We start from the raw sequence: 20,235 nt of genomic DNA on the forward strand, positions 1-20,235 counted from the left end.
AAGAAAAACCAATCATTATTTTCACAAGCTATTTAATTATGAGGAGCCAGGGGAAGTATCTGGTACATAAGGCATTCCCAACCTTTATATATTTAGATTCCTACTGGCCTACGAATACAAACTAAGGAAATAATGCTGAATTTGTTCAAATGTTTCACCTTGATAATAAATGTAATGAGTAAACTTTAGAATAACATCTACTCTTAATGTCTATTGTATCAATGTAATAACCACTTTCCTTCTCAAAAGTCTCCTGGTTGGAATAAGTGACATAGTAACCCTAACTCTATCCAACGCCTTAGCACCAGAGGTCGTTAGGTTACTATACATTAATTCTTCTTGTTTTATATCTGGGAATTGTGTACTGCTGTATACAATGTCCTTGAATATCATATGCATTCATTAAAATCTCATTAATGCTTGAAAGATAGATTGGAGAGTTGATATAGATGTAAGATGCAATAAACTGTTACTTAATGTAGACGACTGTGGGAAAATTTTTAAATAAGTAAGTTTAAGAGATTGTAATTTAATTGTACCTTACTCACTTTAAAATGTGCTCATATCCACTTTGAAAGAGGCTAACAATTGAACATCACAAATAGGAATTTATATACTCATTTATTTCACTATGCAATGCATGACATAAAATCACTCTAAATAACATCTTCTGTCTCTATACACTCCAAAAAACCCCAACAAACAAAATAACAACAAAGTCTATAATCTGGTGATCTAAGGCATACTTCGTAAGGGGAAATTTTAATGTAGCAATCAAGTCAATGAGTCAGATTCTTAATAAGATTGAGATGCTTCCTTTTTCTATTTTCTTTTTTAAATAAAAGCTGAGTGCCTTTAGAAATGCATAATGCAGCATGATAGCAGTTTATATGAGTTAATGCTTCTTCCAAAAGTATGAAACTCAGAGTCAGGGAAAAGCAGATACCACATAAGAATCTGACTTAAATAAAGCCCTGGTCAGGGAAGATCCCACATGACGCAGAGCAACTAAGCCCATGCACCACAACTACTGAGCCCACGCACTGCAACTACTGAAGCCCGCGTGCCTAGAGCCCATGCTCCACAACAAGAGAGGCCACTGCAATGAGAAGCCCGCCCACCGCAATGAAGAGTAACCCCGGCTTGCCGCAACTAGAGAAAGCCTGTGCGCAGCAATGAAGAACCAATGCAGCCAAAAATAAATAAATAAATAAACAAACAAACAAATAAATAAAGTGAATCTATTTTTTTTTAAAAGGGGATTTCTGTTCCAGGATATGTTTGGCAAATGCCTGGAGCAGTGTGAAATACTCTATGTGTTAAATGTCTGATAATTGATACGTCTGATAATTGGTCTCAAAGTCTGTAATAGGATTTAAAATTATTCTAAATAAAATATTACCTTCTTTGAGTTTTCCCAGAGGGCCATCATTCTACTGTAAAGAAAAACTAAGAGCTTTTATGTTCGTTGGTTTCATAACTGTGAACCTGCTTTCCCCAACAGGACTTTTCGTGTAAATATGGTAGTCAGGATATATAAGATTCCACCCAAAACTATCATTAAGATGGAAAAGTTGGCTAAAATGGTTAGTGAAAAGCACCATACTCCTATCTTCATGTGTTTTTTCCTCATTGACTACAAGGTAGACCCGGCCTGCCAGCCAACCCACCAGCTAGTGACAAATACTAGTTTAAAACTACTGACCACTTACACACATGCACACAAACATGGAACTTCTTGGCTTTAAGAGAGTTTAAACAGTGATGTTGACTATAAGCCAAACATTAACTCTTAAAATTGTCTCTCTTTAAAAACATCTCAGTTTCAAGAGTTTTTATTTTTTAATTTTTTGGCCGCACTGCACGGCTTGCAAGATCTCAGTTCCCCCACCAGGGATTGAGACCTGGCCATGACAGTGAAAGCCTGGAATCCTAACCAGTAGGCCACCAGGGAACTCCCTCAAGAGTTTTTAAACGGATTCCTTATCCCAGGTCTTAATAGTTATCTGTAGAGGTATGTGAGTTCCTGTAGGGAGCTCCTAGTAACTCCAGAATGAAACCCATATAATTATACTTTTGGTTGCCCTCTGATTATCTGCCAGACAGATAGTTACTACTGAGTCTTAAAAAGTTGGTAGGCAAATGTGGGATCCTTTTGTCTCACTCATGAGTGTAAAGTATCATAACTATGTTTTGATATGGTTTGTAAAGTCTGTTACCTCTTAATCCCATACCATACGTGTATAAAAGTTGAAAAAGATCTCGAGTGAGATGATTAACTTTGTGAAAAAAATGACATTGAATAATAAATCTTCATCAGCTTTATTTTTTTAAAGGTGTTTAAAATTTGAGATGTTTCCTACATAGGCTTTCTCAGCTTTTTTTGAGCTTTATAGAATATTACATGGTTGAACAGCTCGATATAAAATTCTTCCTCCCCCTTAAAAAAAAAATGACCACATCATACCGATTCCAAGAAATTCAATTCCTGAAAAAAAATTGATGAACATTTTATAAGTATTTCTAATAATAATTTAAAGTAAGAGATTGTATGACTAACATGAATATATACATACTGGGTAAAAATACTTAGCAAATGAGTATATCTAATGAAAGAGAAGATCAAGATATAGACAGAAATACTAGGTCATATTGCTAATTTTCCTGTCATCATTCAGTTGTTCTGCTAGTATACCAGAAACTTCATGGCAGGTGTTTTTTTGTTGTTGTTGTTTTTTTGGTTTCTTTTTTTTGCGGTACGCGGGACTCTTACTGTTGTGGCCTCTTCCGTTGAGGAGCACAGGCTCCGGATGCACAGGCTCAGCCGCCATGGCTCACGGGCCCAGCCGCTCCGCGGCATGTGGGATCTTCCTGGACCAGGGCACGAACCCATGTCCCCTGCATCGGCAGGCAGACTCTCAACCACTGCGCCACCAGGGAAGCCCTTCATGGAAGTTTTAAAGTTATTTTTATCCAGGAGAAAACCAATTGAAAATTACAGTCAGTTCTGAGAAGAACATCCTATAAACTAGATAAGCCCTGAAATGAAAAGAAAAATATCTTCGGATGATTCTTCTTATTTATTATACATAGGTGCTTTAGAAATCTTTCCATATGACCAAAGACCTCCATCTCAACAAAAAACACCTGGAAGGAAAATAGAAAAGATGCTGATAATTCTATGAGAAGAGTTCTAATACGACTTAAGGCAAAGTCTTTTCAAAAGTAACCTTAGTCTCCTTGGTCTTTAAAAGAGTATAAATTCAGTTCTACAAAACTATATGGAATCAAAACCAATTTAGGCACAAATGAATCCTCATTATATTATTTATGACATATGCATGAATTTGAACTTAAGGATCTTTTAAATAAATGGAGAATCAGTTTTAAAGGCTTTTCATTTGAAAGTTATAAATACTGCAAACATTTTCACCCTACATAGGTTTTAGACTTCTTTAATATTACCATTCGAATGAAATGACACCTTTCAAAATAAGCTTTTTGAAAAAATCCTGATGCACATGCTACCTATTGAAAACATTTTCAGAGGTATTAATTTACATGTAGAGCATCTTGGAAGTAGTCTCATAAAAAATAATATTTTAATTATAATTCTGTTTCATTAACAGAACAGTTAACAATATAGAAAGAATCCCCCTAAGAACAAATGGCTTTTTAAGTAGAGCTTCTAAATTTAACTTCTTAGAAAATTTAATTTTCCCCTTTATTATTTCTATATATTTAAATTTCCAGAAAGAGATGTAAAAGTTTTGGATATTGCCAGAGCTGAGAAAAAAAAAAATCTATATAAACATACAGTAAAATTCCACCTCATATAACATATATGCTTTAAATTTCTCTAGTTTGTTTGAGAATCAGGTTAGTATAGCAGAAGTTACTACCTTTTGGGTTTTCTTGCTTCATGTTTTGGCTTTGTTCCTCTAAGTTCCAACAGCATATTTCTGACAAAACTGGAACTATCCATTCCTGTCTGTTAGAAGTTTCATCAGAGAGATTTATCAGACTGACATTATTCTTTAAAGAACACAGAATTTAAGGAACAGTTGAACAGCTTAGTGTACTATTCTTTTTTTTCTCTATTTTGTATTCACTTTTAAAAATAATTAATTAATTTATTTTTTAACATCTTTATTGGAGTATAATCTCTTTACAATGGTGTGTTAGTTTCTGCTGTATAACAAAGTGAATGAGCTATACGTATACATGTATCCGCATATCCCCTCCCTCTTGCATCTCCCTCCCTCCCACCCTCCCTATCCCACCCCTCTATGTGGTCACAAAGCACCAAGCTGATCTCCCTGTGCTATGTGGCTGCTTTCCACTAGCTATCTATTTTTAATGTACTATTTTTAAATATGATTTAGTCAGAAATCACATGGAACAAGGGCTGTTAATTACATAGTTGTATTTAATTCTAATTTTCTCATACTTTGCAAAGAAACCAGGATTTTAAAGTTACTAACCTTTCAATGGGTGTACCTTCCAGATGGTCTAATGCAACAAAGAGCATAACGAGAACTACTGGAAGCTTCCAGATGCCCACTGCTTCTCAAATTTTCTGAAAAGAATAATTCAGAATTGAAATCAAGAAATTTATTATAGCTCTGATTAATGGAATATTAAACTAGAGCTTACTTTTAAAAAATCTTTTCTAGAACATAATTTCCAAGGATCATACTTTTATTGATGTAGTCCCTTAACAATTTTCAAATATTTTCAAAATTTTCCCTTACCCAATTTCCTTCTTGAAACAATCTGGAAAATTAATATTATAGAACATTATCCATTTAGCCCTTCTTTGAAATAAACCATATATTTAATCCCAAATTTGTTCTAATGCTAAATAAATAATACTATCCCAGCAACAAAAAATTCCTTACCTTTTAATGTCTTTTAGTGTCAGCAATATCAGAAAATACCTTTGTTAACAAGGAAGCTTTGTGAAAAACACCGAGCTTGCATCCACTGGAGCATTTACTCCCCGACTTGCTAACCAGTAATTGAGCTCTTATATACCCTTCACACCTTTCCCAGCTCTGACATCAGGCAGTTCAGAGAGACTCTGTCATTAATTTCCATCCCTATAGATAGAAAGTACCTCATAGACAGCAGAAGCAGATGGGTCATTATTACATTAACACATCAGTGAATGTTAACGTAGTAGATACAGAGTATCTTGGTGGAATTCATGGTGTGTCACATACAGCAGAAACTTGAATTTGCTATCTTTGTAAAGTACCAGAATGGATTTTCATGGATTAAAGAGAAGTTTGTATTAAGGAATTGGTAAAAAGCAGTGATTAAGAATATCAGGGCATCCCTGGTGGCGCGGTGGTTAAGAATTCGCCTGCCAATGCAAGGGATATGGGTTCAAACCCTGGTCAGGAAACTAAGCCCACATGCCACAACTACTGAGCCTTTGCTCAAGAGCCTGTGCTCCACAGCAATGAGAAATCTGTGGGCACCTCAACGAAGAGGAACCCCTGCTTGCCTAAAGACCCAATGCAGCCAAAAATAAATAAATTTATTAAAAAAAAAAAGAATATCAACAATAGGTTTAAATGCAAAGAATGAAGCTAGGGACATTGAAGTGTCTACCTAAATTCAAATAATGCTAGGGGCTTAATTCCATGAACATTCAGTAACAGATGGAGGTATAAGGACAAGGTACATTTAAAGAAAAGATACAGAACCAACAGGTGTGGGTGGAGTCCTCTGCCTTGGTGAGTCCTGAGTTGGGGCTCCAGCAGTGCTGGCAGTAGTAGCTACTGCAGCAGCAGCTACAGTGCCTCTTCCCTGGAGTCATTACCTGTTGGGATGGCCTCCCAACCCCTCGGACAGGACCTGCTAATCCAGCAGGAGCTTTGGGAGTTGGAACACTAGCTGGTACACTTTAGTCAGCTGCCTTGCCAACCCCAGGGCCTCTTGTAGTTCCAGCAAGTGATACCCAAGCAATGTCAGTGTATTTGGGGGTGTACCCTCCACAGTCACAGAAACCAAGTTCTCTATGTGGCAACCCCAGACCCCAAACCTGCTTTCCTTCATGTTCTGGCTGCTTTGGATTCTTTAACCTGATCTCCTTGATCTCATACCCATCACAGAGGATCAAGTTCTTATGTTTGTCTAAAGCCTTAAAGATGCCAATGAAGATTTGGCCATCTTGCAAGATACATCTCAATCTACAGTTAATGCACTGCAGCATCTTGCTGCTCTTTCCATAGTCATGGTTGCTGTTCCACCAAATCTAATGTCCCCTGGAAGGTTTCAGGATCCTTGAGACCTAAGGGAAGGCTACAGTTAGAGGTATGACGCAGGTTCTCCTACAAACAAGGCAAGCTGGGACAGAATCTTCAAAGAGTAGATAGAGCATTGGTTTTTTTTTTGCTTCAGTCAGCTGCCTGGCTATTCCAATACAGCTTTACCCAACTTCTTGGTGTCTCAGCTAAGAATGTCCATGTCAATTTTGCCTTAAAATCTACCACGGGTACTTGCTGCTGCTGAGATCTCTGCGGGCACAGTGGACACTCTTGATCGCTTGGTGAGGTTGTCCTTCTACGTGTGACTTGAACTTCCACCTCTGGTATGTGCCTGTTCTGTGGTCCGTTTCAGGTGTGAGCAGTCCCTGGCCTGCTCCATTGCACCGCTGGCTGTTCTTCAAAACAGAGCATTAGGCAGCCCTGGCTGCTCCCGTCTGCTGCTCCAAAAGTCTTTTGAGGATTAGATTTATTCATTTAATCTTATGTATTTTTTTCTCACTGGTTTTCCATATCTTTAATTTTTTGAACGTCTTAGAAATATCCTAAACTTGATAGACTAACTTTTCCAATTAAAAATCAACTTTGACAATCATATATTTTTTTAATTTTCAAGATCTCTTGCCTTTTGAATAGCACCTCGGTTTTGTTTCATTGATGTAAAATCCATTCTTATCTACGAGGATACTATTTACAGCTTTCTCTCTCTCTCTCTCTCTCTCTCTCTCTCTCTCTCTCTCTCTTTCAAATTCTTGTCCCTTTGTGGTCTCTATTTCCTTCAGTTCCTTTTTGTTTACCTTTGAATGTTTGTTTTGGTCTCTGTATTTCTTATTGGAGCTTTCTTTAAGTATCTGATGATCCTTAAGCTATCCCTTTATTTATTTTTATATTGTTTTACATCTTTCTTTAGGCACTATAGAAATAAAATAAACTGCACATATGTAAAGTGGACAATTTGATTGGTTTTCACAAATTTATACACCCCTGAAACCATCACTGCAAACCATCACCACAACGAGATGTAGAGATGTTTCCGTCTTCCAACAAGTTGTCTTGTGAACTTTTGCAGTTTATCCCTTCTTCCACTCCTTCATTCTCCTCTATTCCTTTACCCCCTCGCTGGGCAACCACTGATGTGCTTTTTGTTCTTGTATATTTGTTTGCATTTTCTAGAATTTTCTATGAATGGAATAGTACAGAATGTACTCTTTGCCTGGCTTTTTTTTTTTTTTCCACTCAGCACAATGAATTTGAGATTTATCTGCCTTCTATATCAATAATTTTCCCTTTTATTGCTGAGGAGTATTGCTTCTTGTTAACATTGCTCTCTTAGCCTTATGGAGACTGAAACATAAGTCATTATATCTCCTCAGTTTTTTTTCCATCTTGCATAGATGTGTAGCTGTCTTCTGCCTGTAACTTTTCTCTCTCATTCTCTTTGTCTTTGTGGATTCATATTCTTTTTATCTCTTTGCTGTCATTTTAAGATTGGCGTGATTAAATGAAGTCTAACATTGCATGTTGATGCCTTCAAGAAGTATTCTGTGGCTTGGGAAGATATTTAGAATTCTTTCCTAACAAGCTTTACTTTTTATTTTTATTTTTTTACATTAAAAAAATATTGTTCATTCCCTGTTTATAGGTTTCAAACTTAACAATTAATTTTTGATTATAAAAATTTTAAAAAGGAATAAAAATTGAAAGATATGAACTAGTGATAAATAAAACAAAAGATACAAAATTGTTAATATATACAGTATTTACATATGAAAATAGACCACAGTTACAGTTACAGTTTTTGTGTTAGAGTTCCAGGTTATGACTGATTTTTCTCTAAGCATTTTTTATGTTGCTACATAGTTTTAAAACTATCTCGTTAATGGATTGCCAAACATGGTGTGAAGATGGTATCAGTGTTCTAAACATTCTCAGAAATGTGTTTTAAATCCGTGTTACATGGTGTCAAATAATTCTTCTATTATTCCACTCCACCATGAAGATATAAGTAAGATTATTTTCTATGCAAAATGATACAAATTAGGGGCTTCCCTGGTGGCGCAGTGGTTGAGAGTCCGCCTGCCGATGCAGGGGACACAGGTTCGTGTCCCGGTCCGGGAAGATCCCACATGCCGTGGAGCAGCTGGGCCCGTGAGCCATGGCCGCTGAGCCTGCGCGTCTGTAGCCTGTGCTCGCAACGGGAGAGACCACAACAGTGAAAGGCCCGTGTACCGCAAAAAAAAAAAAAAAAAAAAAAAAAGTACATGGGCTTACCTTACTTACTAAAAGAAGGATATTTCAGGTAACCCACAAAAGAAATCCCAACTGTATGCTCTTTATAAAAGACATACTTTCCGTCCTGTTTTAATAGTTTGAAAAATGATGCATTTTTAAGGACTTCTAAGATCCTGTTAATTCAGACATATGGATTAGGAGCTTTTGAAAGGCCTGATGTTCCCCCAAAATCAAAACAAAATAAGCACACAAACAAATGAACAACAATCTCTGAGTTAGAAGAGACTGTCAGGAGAATTTAATTTACTCTCCTTTAATGCTTGAATTATTCATTCAGTAATATTTGGAGCATCTATTGGGTACTAAATTCTTAAGTATAGTCTAGTTTGGAATTTGGGCAACTAAATAAAAACTAGCAATGATGTTTTCAACCTGCTGGAAAAAATACCACAAACTGACTTAAACAACAGAAATTTATTGTCTCATTTTTCTGGAGGCTGGAAGTCTGAGATCAAGATGTTGACAGGATTGGTTTCTTCTGAGGGCTGTGCTATATCTTTCCCCACCTTCTCGTAGTTTGCTGGCAAATCTTTGGTGTTCCTTGGCTTGTAGAAGCATCACTCTTATCACACACTTCATTTCCATTTGAGTTCTCTGTGTGTACATGTCTCTGTTTCCAAATTTCCTTTTTTTTTAAATTTTATTAAGACACCAGTTATATTGGGTTAAGAACCAAACTACTCCAGTGTGACTTTGTCTTAACTAATTACAACTCCAGTGACCCCATTTCCAAATATGGTTACATTCTGAGGTACTATTAGAACTTCAACTTATAAATTTGGAAGGAGGGGAAATAATTCAACCCATAACAGTTGTTTTCTAGAAAGTCTGCAAAAATGTTTGTTTGTTTGTTTTAAATTCTCTCCTCTAACTCAATGATTTTCTTTCTTTTTTTTTTAGTCTTTCACAGTAGAGGAGTTTCTTTTGTTTTGTGGTCAAACAATATTTTCTGTGTTATTTTAGACTTTATTAAATTTTTTGTGATCAAATATATGATTAATTTTAGTAAAGCTTCCATAAGCACTTGGAAAACGCTGTATTTTCTAATTCAGGTACAAAATTCAATATATATCCATATCACCTCCTTTATTGAAAACATTATTTAAGTCTTCTGAATCCTTTCTTATGCTTTTCATTTTGCTATGCCTTGGACTAGGGGGAGAAATAAGTTGTATTATTTATTTATCTCCCTGAATGTCTCTGCCTATTTATCTTTGCATCTCCTGAATTTCCTGCTTTATGAAATTGCTGTACTCCCACTGGGTGCATAGAAATACATAACACATCTTCACTGTGTATTGTTCTTTTTAGTACCTTTAACATGCTTTTTGCTCTGAATTTTAATGCCTTTTGCTCTGAATTTTACCTTGTCAGATATTATGATCATGACTTCTGTTATTTCTTTTTTTTCTCTTTTCTTTTTTGGATATTATTGCCCATTCTTTTAGTCTTTCTGAATAACTTTGTATTTAGTGTGTCTTTTATACACAGCATAAAGTGGGGATTTGTTTTGTGAGTTATCTGAAAAAAAATCTTTCTTTTAATAAGTAAGTTAAGTTCATGTATTTCTTGATATAATAGATATGTTTGATCTTAGTTTTGTCATATTAATAATGACATTTATTCTCTAGTGCTTAGTTTATCAGACTTTGATCCAAGCATTTTATATATATATTATTTAATCCTTACAAAATCCTTATTTTTAAATATATGATGAAACTGAGGTACAGAGAGGATAGTAACACACCCAAGGCTACAGAGGGATTTAGTGATAGAGCTGGGATTCAAATTTAGTCTAGTTCCTTAATCTTGTCTTTTATTGACTGCATTATATAGCCTCATTATTTTGTACTTTTTATGCTAACTCTGGGTAATTAATTTCCTAAGATTGATTTTTCAATTCACAAATTATCTCTTTCATCTGTATCTGATATGTTGATACCCATTCCGTGTGTGTTTTTTTAAAATTTATTTTATTTATTTATTTATTTTTGGCTATGTTGGTCTCTCACTGCAGGCGGGCTTTCTCTAGTTGCTGTGAGCGGGGGCTACTCTTCACTGTGGTGTGCGGGCTTCTCATTGCGGTGGCTTCTCTTGTTGGGGAGCACAGGCTCTAGGCACACGGGCTCCAGTAGTTGTGGATCACAGGCTCTAGAGCGCAGGCTCAGCAGCTGTGGCACACGGGCTTAGTTGCACCGTGGCATGTGGGATCTTCCTGGACCAGGGCTCGAACCCATGTCCCCTGCATTGGCAGGCGGATTCCTAAACATTGCGCCACCAGGGAAGCCATTCCGTGTGTTTTTAATATCAAAGATTAAGTTGTTTTAGTTTTAAATACTTCTTGGTCATTTTTAATTGTCATTTTAGGTTGATTTAAAAACAGTGCATTTGTTTTGTTTTTAATCATTTCATAGATGGTCAGTCAATATTGTTTATCTGATTATCTCACCATATTTTCCTTGGAAATTTGGTCTGTATTTTGTTTCTGATGACTCTCAGTGGCTGTGGCTTGATTTGTGTTTATAAGATCATATGTTCTTTTTTTAATTCTTTTTTTTAAATTAATTAATTTATTTTTGGCGGCATTGGGTCTTCATTGCTGCACACAGGCTTTCTCTAGCTGCAGTGAGCAGAGGCTACTCTTGTTGCAGTGCGCGGGCTTCTCATTGCAGTGGCTTCTCATTGTTGTGGAGCATGGGCTCTAGGTGCACAGGCTTCAGTAGTTGTGGCACGTGGGCTCAGTAGTTGTGGTGCATGGGTTTAGTTGCTCCATGGCTTGTGGAATCTTCCTGGACCAGGGCTCAAACCTGTGCCCCCTGCATTGGCAGGTGGATTCTTAACCACTGCACCACCAGGGAAGTCCAAGGTCATATGTTCTTCAACTAAATCTGTGGGAATCCTAAGGACCCGCATTGGGGATTTTCTCTTAGAGAGGATGTGGTTTATTTGCCACTGTCCAGAATTTGCTGACATCTGAGATCACTTAAGCTCCAAGGAGGGTCAAGGTAATACAGGAGACTCACATTAGCCTCCAACCTTGAGACAGACCCAAAACTTAGGACTTCAAGATCTCAGGACTCCTATTATTATTTGTTCCCAGAGAGACTTTCTTTCACTTACTGTTTACTCATGGCTCTCTGCTCAGATTTCATTTCATTGCCTCCCCCATCACACTCAGATTTCCTTTCCTTCTTGTGAGCTTAGCCATGCCTTAAAGATGTTTGTCTTAATTTGTCCAGGTTCTAGTTGTCTTTTAGTGGGAGGGCCCTTCAGTATAACTTCATACTATAAAAGCAGAAGTGTGTATGCATATTTTAAGGACTTCCAATCTATATAGTCAAATTGCCCTCTAGAAAGCTTATAATAATTTACAGTCCATTAGCAGTGCACTAGGATACACTTTATTCTTAAGTTTGCTAACACAGGTTATTGTTTAGAAAAAAAGTACCCATAAATCATAAGAAAAAGGAAGTAGTATCTTTATATTAACGTAAAATTTTTTTTATTTTATATTAGAGTATAGTTGATTTACAATGTTGTGTTAGTTTTAGGTGTACAGCAAAGTGATTTAGTTATACATATACATATATCTATTCTTTTTCAGATTATATTAACTTAATTTTTAAAAATTACTAGTGAAGTTTAAAAAAATTTAAGTGTTTCTTTGGGTCATTTATGCAATTTATTTTTTAATCACTTAGACATATGGATTTGGATACCAGAATAGGTCCAATCTGATAGAAAATCTTAGACATGGATTATATAATCCAAGGAGAGCATGTACAACAAGAGTAAATTAAGACAAAGTACATCTTAGGAAACATCAAAAGTTATGAGTCATTTTGAGGAGTAGGGGCCAGAGGAAGAGATGGGAGTGCTCAAATATGACTTATTGGGAGAAAAAAGTGATGTCAGAAATCAATGAAAGAGAAAGTCCAAGAAGGAAAATCTTGGTATGAAATGTCCCACTATGCAGATAAATAACATAGGATGAAGACTAAAAAATAGAAATTTGAGGTAAGCCAGTAAAAGTTCACTGCTGACTATAACTGGGGTACATTCAGTGCTTGGTATGGACAGACACAGTATAATGGCATAGCGTTACAGTCCTGAAATGTTACTGATCTAGATCACTGAATCTTAACATATTGAGAATCAAGCATCCTTTTAAGACTCTGATGGGGAAAATGAGCTCTGTTTTTCTGGAAAATGTGGATTTGAACATGCAATTTAAATTTTGAGCACAATATCTAGAAATTCATACTCCCTCTGACAACCTCCTTTATATAGATTCCCCTACTGTAGCCTCATGGCAGACTTTTGATCATAAAGGCAAGAAGAAAGACAGACCAATAGCTTCAGGAAAGGTTAGCGTTAGGTTAAGATAACGGGTAAAAAAAAGGCCTGGCACTTACTAACTACATATTCAATAAATGTTTATTGACTTTTCAGCAGGATAGGAGAGTTTGGTAAGACGGGAGAGGGAAAAGATACTTGTTGGTATAGTGTCCCCAGAGAACTGGGAGGCAATGGGATCGTGAATTAGTAGAGAGGTTAGTCTTATGGGGATGAGGGAAGCAGACATTAGAAATGTGTGTTTTTCAGAAACTGCTTTGTGTCAGGCATTGTGTTAGAACATGTTTGTACAATACCTCACTTAATCTTTAAGCAACCCTGTGAAGTAGGAAAGGTTAGCTTTTACAGATGAGCATTTGAATGTTTAGAGAGATTACATAACTTTTTCAAAATCATGTTAGAAAGTGGCAAGGAGCAGAGTCTAACCTCCACGTGTCACACAACAAAACTGCCACACCTGGTACAGTTATGCAGAAATTAAGGAATTAATTACTATCGCTAAGATTGGACTTGGAGGGGAGGGAAATTTGGGAAATTGGAGTCTCTATTTTCATTGTCAAACTGTTACCAAACTCAGGTTCAGCTGTTTGCAGGTTGAAAGCCAATAAATGAGAGACAAGTGTTGGTGAGAAAAGGAAAGCTTGCTTTATTCAGAAGGCCAGCAACCTGGGGAGAAGGTGGACTTGTGTCCCAGAACAAGCTTCGAAGATTCTGCTTGGCCATGAAAGCTTTTAAAGAGAAAAAAGAGGAAAAAATCTCAGTTAATCACTGAAGTAGGGGGTCAGATTCTGTACCATCTTCTATAGTGTGCAGGCTTGTTGACTTCTTGTGACCTTTCTTTAGATGCTGTCTTGTTCATGCAGTCAGCTCACAGTGTTACTGAAGGGGAAGCTGAAGAAAAGATCTAGTCCTCCATTAATTATTTATTCTTCATTCCTACTTCTTCAATCTAAGAAAAAAATCAACAGGTTAGACAAGGCATGGTGTGATCCAAAGATTTGAGAAGGGGGCTTCCCTGGTGGCGCAGTTGTTGAGAGTCCGCCTGCTGATGCAGGGGACACGGGTTCGTGCCCCGGTCCGGGAAGATCCCACATGCCACGGAGCGGCTGGGCCCGTGAGCCATGGCCGCTGAGCCTGCACGTCCGGAGCCTGTCCTCCACAACGGGAGAGGCCACAACAGTGAGAGGCCCGCGTATCGCAAAAAAAAAAAAAAAAAAGATTTGAGAGGTGTGCTTGGGTGGGAGATTGGTGAAGCGTGGAGGCACCTGGTATAGAGGTTAAGTTAAAATACAGCTTTGCTAAAGTGACAACAAAAAGGGCCTCCTGCAAAGAGCTGCTCCCTGCAAAGGGCTGCTTACAAAACGGCAGAATGACCCACTGAGAATGACCAGTAGCCTGGCCTACTCCTCTCTACTGACTTGTCAGCGCTGTCCCTTAGATGCCTGCATGGATGTCACACAGTCCTGCAGCCCCTGGGTCCTGCATCCTGCCCACCTCCAGGTCTGACTGCATTGGAAGCTGGGATTGACGCAAACCTCTGGGAAAGAGCCAAGTTGTTCACAGGAGATTTTCAAATATGAGCTAAATGAAAAGGGAGAACAAAAAGAACATAAAAGATCCATCAGAGCAATCATGTATTATTTCATATCAAAGCCACCCAGCTTTGATTTTATTTTTGTTGTTAGTTTGTTTTTTCCTAAGACCACCCAGTGAGTACAGAAAGAAGCTGTAGAATTGTCCATGTTGTAGAAGCCTTAGGACTAACTTTTTTCCCCTCTGTACAATATTACCGTCTATCTTGGTTCAGCAGATTATTAGCTCTTTGAAACCTTATTTACATTTTTTGTTTTGTTTTATACTCAGGAACACTTCACAAATAATATTACTTTTGTTGTTTGTATTTGAATTTTATTTTAATTTGATCTAAAGCTAAGTAACTTCCAAGCTAAGTTGATATGTGATAGAAATTAACTGGTTCCAAATAGTCATTTTTTGTTGCTGTTGTGAATACTGTGGTTGGATATAATTATAGAGATGAGTTTTAAGTGATAATGTGTATAGTCAAAAGAAGTCTGGTTTAGATTTGATTATTTAAGCACATCTGATAATAATTTAAGGGTGATACCCTGTGATTAAGTTGTAACTGCTCAGAGAAGTGGCATATGGTTAAGGTTGAAATCTAGCTATTTTATATTCACTGTTAAAAAAGTTTAATAACCTATGCCAAAAATTCCTTTAAAGATTAGTGGTTTCCCTCTAAGTGTAAATTGATTGGTTGACAAAATTGCCAACTTCACTGAGATATTTTTACCTACATCCACTCATACTCCTCCCATCCTCACTCCCATGGAAACAGTCAACCAACCAATGAGCCAACCAAACAGTAGAGGAACAGGGAAAGAGTATTTTTATTTTAATGTGTTTCAGCATAAATGGATTGAAGTTATTTGTTGCACTAGACTTTTGTCTGTGGGTGGAAAAGCCAACATCTATGTATTCTGAAAATATACGGTGAGTTTCAGAGGCCCACCACAACAAAGTGTTAAGTGTAAACAGCAGATGACAGACAAAAAGGAGTGTTTACCTGTGGGCAGCCACGAAGGGCTCATTGACAGTGAGTGATGTTTTTGGACACACACTCAGCCATAAGAGCACCCTTAATAGGAAGACTCAAAATGTTCAATTTAGAGATTCCCTCAGTCAGATGACCTAACTGAAATCAGATGAAGGGAGAGATATAGGGTAATGATCTAGTTACTGGGAAAATAGAATAGGATTAGTTGAGATCTTACTGACACTACGGAAATGGAGCCACTAGACTAAAGACCCATAAGGCTTAGAATTTTATCTAGTTGCCACCATGCACCCCTCCTAATCTTTCCTCTCTTTGCATTTCCAGAGATAAATTCAGTTTTGATGATGTAGGTCTGGACTGAAGCGCTTGGTGAAGTACAATTCTAAGCAGTCAATCTTTGAAATAAAACAGCAAACCTTCCCTGTAAAGACTATCCTGAAATGGAAAGGGAGGAAAGGCCAGGAGGGGTGGATGACACCAATTAGACAAAATTCTAAGGGGTTTGTCATTAAAGCCCTAAGGAGCTTTAGTCTGGTAGTTCCGCATGCAATGGAGGACCTTATGCTACAGGAAATAATCAGCCAGTCACAGAAGGACAAATAAGGCATGATTCTACTTATATGAGGCACCTAAAGGAGTTTAACTCCTAGAAACAGCACAGAATGGTGGTTTCCTGGGGCTGGGAGCAGGGGGAAATGGAGAGCTACTGTTCAACAGGTATAAAGTTCCAGTTACACAAGATGAATAAGTTCTAGAGATCTGTTGTATAACACTGTGCTTATATTAACAATACTGTATTGTGTCCTTAGACATTTAAGAGGGTAGATCTCATGTCAATTGTTCTTACCACAATAAAAACAAAACAAAGCAAACCAGAAATAAAATAAAATGTGGACTGTTAAAACCAAGACAAAACCAAATCAAACAAAAACCCCAGCAAGAGATTAAGAGGCCGATGGCAACTGGAGACCTGACATTTTCCGTAACAATATAGGGATCTGAGGGCATCTTGAATCCGTCTCAATCTGTCCTACATATTTTGTCCCAAGATTTTAAGTCACAGACTGTCAAGACTTCTTTGAAACCCAGGAGAAAAGCTCCTAAGGCCAAGTTCAAATCAGTACAAACTAAGACCCAAAGGCCAACGACATGTTGGTGGGCTTCCATGGCATTTGTCTGATCTCAGTTATTTGGGGACATAAGAAAGCCTGGTGTTGGTGCATTTCAAATAGTCCCTTGATTCACGGTTCCTTCCAAAACTTTTAACATTCTCCAGTAATAAATATTGTAAGGCATTTTAGAAAGTGCAAGACACCAAATGTGTGTTGTTTGTGGAGACACTTTGAACTCTCCTGAGCTGGGTGAGAGTTTTCTTTAGGTCTGAGGCCCAGGAATATGTTGTAGGTGAACTAGAGACCACACTTTGAGAAACTGCACAAATGAAACAAAACAACTTGCTTTTCATTGTCACCACACCCTGAACTCTGTGACCTCCGGGCTTGTACCTCTCATGTTATGGATGGAGCACAGTTCACTGTGTCATGTGATTGTCTACATGTCTTATCTATTGGCTTCTAAGGTGCTTCAAAGTGAGGGTCACTGATTGCTAACTTCTCATTACCCAATGCCTCTTAGCAGAGTGCCTTGGGCACATTTAGTCACCTTGTTATTTTAGCGTGATGTCATATGTGTTTCAGTTTTTCCCAGATTCTTGTTTGCTATTAATAGCCTTTATTTTTTTGTTTGTGGTTGTTGCTCTAAATTTTAATTTTTTTTTTCTGCGGTACGCGGGCCTCTCACTGTTGTGGCCTCTCCCGTTGTGGAGCACAGGCTCCGGACACGCAGGCTCAGCGGCCATGGCTCACGGGCCCAGTCACTCCACGGCATGTGGGATCTTCCAGGACCGGGGCACGAACCCATGTCCTCTGCATTGGCAGGCGGACTCTCAACTACTGCACCACCAGGGAAGCCCAGAACTTATTCTTAATATATTTATATTAATATTTATTAGAAAATTTATTAGAAAATAGTCATAAAATCACCAAATAAGCCTAGGACTCAGCTTTCGACAAACTGAACATTCCTTAAAATGTATTTAATGAAAGTATATGTATATTTAAAAACAATATTCCTTATAAAAAGTTTTACTAAATTTGACAGGTTTGGTGTTTGGTAAATTGACATTGTGCCTGACCTCAGGTTTAATTCTCTTATCAGTTCATTTACTTAAGAAAGCATAATTTGTGATTATCTTTCATGACTTGGAATAGAAAACTACATCTTAGCTTTATATTGTTTATTCAGTCTTGCTTACTTGACTTCTAGGATGATATAGTGAAAACTAATTTAAAATCAATTATAATTTTTAACAGGATACTATGAATCCATTCTCACAAGTGATAATGATCCTGACCTTTTCAGGATTAGCTATTTACCCAAAAGGAATGAGCAGAGTTCTTTATTGTCTGTGCTCAATGGAAAAAAAGATGTCCTGGTCCTGCTTGCAAATAGATGTTACTGCTTCTCTGGTTCTAAAATTTTAGAAAAGGCTGGACTGTTCTCAGTCTCTCTAGATCACTATGTTTACGTCATAAGCATTGGTCCACCAAATTGTAATAATTTAGTTTTCCTACTGCAAGGAGGAGGTAGATTCCATATGAATATGCTACTTTCAACAGACATTTAACCTGGATTTTCTGAGATTTAGGTGAAGAATTAATTGAATTTGGACCATGAAAGGTCACGTTCCCAGAAAATTCTATGGTTGTACTTAACAAGACCAAACACAGAACCAAAACAGATCAAAACCGAAACAGTTTCAAATAACTGAAGGTTAAGAATTAACCTGAGGGCTTGGCTTCCCTGGTGGCGCAGTGGTTGAGAGTCCGCCTGCCGATGCAGGGGGCACGGGTTCGTGCTCGGTCAGGGAAGATTCCACATGCCGCAGGGCGGCTGGGCCCGTGAGCCATGACCGCTGAGCCTGCGCGTTCGGAGCCTGTGCTCCGCAACGGGAGAGGCCACAACAGTGAGAGGCCCGCGTACCGAAAGTAACCTGCTTCTTTGAATGTGCCGTTAATGTTTTTACAATAGCTTTTTGGGGTAATGAGAAGAACCATTTAGCTCATTTACTCACTGTCTCCTATGGAGTGATTACTCTGTGTTTATATGAATATGGATTAGGAAAATTGTTCTGCACATATGAGCTAGGGATTTTGAAGAAAGAATCTTTATTCTCAGCACTGATTTTACCAAGAAAAGGCGGAAGTGGTATTGCAGTTAGTTATTAAAGAAATAAGGAATAGGGTTTACTAACGTCTGAATTCAGTATACAAGAAGACACTCTAAATCTAAAAGCTCAAACTGTTACCTTTCCTTTAAAAAAGAAAATCCTTATTTGTATATTAATTGAGTCAAATGCATTGTTAATTTTGCATTGAGTAGGACTTTAACTAATCTGTTCATTTTCTCTTGTCTTTCTCTTAGGCATATAATTTTCTGCAGCATTCATTCAGATAAGTTACTGTATAGTAGGAAGGACCTTAAAACATTTTCCAAACCAAATGTATTTGCCTCTTTAGTTTCTTGTGTACTAAAATTCCTAACATGTGAGCTAGTCCTTTTAATTAAAAAACTTAACAAAGGGCCCCTATTAAAATATGAATCTGCCTGGGAGGAGCATATTAAATTCAAAATTAAAAGGTGGTAATATATCAGTATGAATGTATTAACTAGCTTAGTTTCATAGCAACTAGAAAAGAGTAGAACCAAGACATAAAACACTGTGGAAAGTGAGTCAGGTGAAGCACTATAATTCATACCTCTGTGAGGCCAAGTATGGGGTACACTGTGGGTTTATGGTATGGTGGGTAAGGGGAGGGAGGTATGCCTTGGATTACATCATCTCTCAGGCTTCCTATAATGCTAAAACTGTGCAGCTCTCTCATTCTAGGAGTTCTGAAAGGCAGCACACGGAACTGTTTAACCCCTAACATTAATGCTACATACAAATAGTCACTCAGTAAGTGAGATTTATCTGATTTTTGAAGATACATAAATTCAGTTACAGAAATGCCAGTTTTCACTGCTCAGCGGTCCTTTTATCAGATTTACTCAGCTGGCAAAAGAAAAAAGTTTGACTCATATTATTTATCCCTTTGCTTTTTTTCTTCTGTCAGTTCTCACACCTTATCTGTATGAAGTTGCCTATGTGTAGACAGAGTAAGTGGCCAGGTAATGGATGTGATTTGAAAGGTATTGCAAAATTTTGTGCTATTCTATCCCATGTCCCTGCCAATGGAAATGTCCATTATCGACATTTCTCCAACGAATGAGATAACCAAGGTGAAATCTTTTTCCTGCATTTTACAAACATATGCATTTTTCCCCCTCTGGGAAAGAGGAAAAGGATAAGCTACTTCCTAATCAGAATGGTGTCTTAGGTAAGCAGGTGTTACACTGGAAAGTAGCAAAATGAGGCAGTCGAGGAACATATATAAAGAGTTAGGGGAAAGGGAGAAGAGAAAAAAGGGGCTGAAAAATATGTTTTCACAGAAGTTAGTCTTTGATTTAGCCTGTCATCTCTCATATTGATTAAGGAGAAAAAAGGTGACAAGGGCAATTTGACTCTCTGGAGATGACAGGTGTAGGTCACGTGGGTGCACACGTGCCTGTGGGTCTCTCACAGTGTGTATAGGTGTTTTAGCAGTCCTGTTAGTCCCTAGGTCGATTTCAGTGAGA

At 37.6% G+C, this 20,235-nt stretch overlaps 2 pseudogenes across 2 annotated transcripts; both read right to left on the reverse strand.

The window, feature by feature from the left end:
* Positions 1-5,694: 5,694 nt before the first annotated feature.
* Positions 5,695-6,391, reverse strand: LOC309811973 (small nuclear ribonucleoprotein-associated protein N-like; annotated as a pseudogene). The gene is made up of 2 exons: positions 6,350-6,391; positions 5,695-6,265 (listed from the first exon to the last, which is right to left on the reverse strand). The product of its transcript is annotated as a small nuclear ribonucleoprotein-associated protein N-like (transcript).
* Positions 6,392-6,407: 16 nt separating this feature from the next.
* LOC309811974 (SNRPN upstream reading frame protein-like) lies at positions 6,408-6,657 on the reverse strand (annotated as a pseudogene). Its single transcript has one exon. The product of its transcript is annotated as an SNRPN upstream reading frame protein-like (transcript).
* Between the last annotated feature and the right edge of the window lie 13,578 nt (positions 6,658-20,235).

This window comes from Mesoplodon mirus (assembly GCF_964341445.2).
Source record: "Mesoplodon mirus genome assembly, chromosome: 11".
NCBI lineage: Eukaryota > Metazoa > Chordata > Mammalia > Artiodactyla > Ziphiidae > Mesoplodon > Mesoplodon mirus.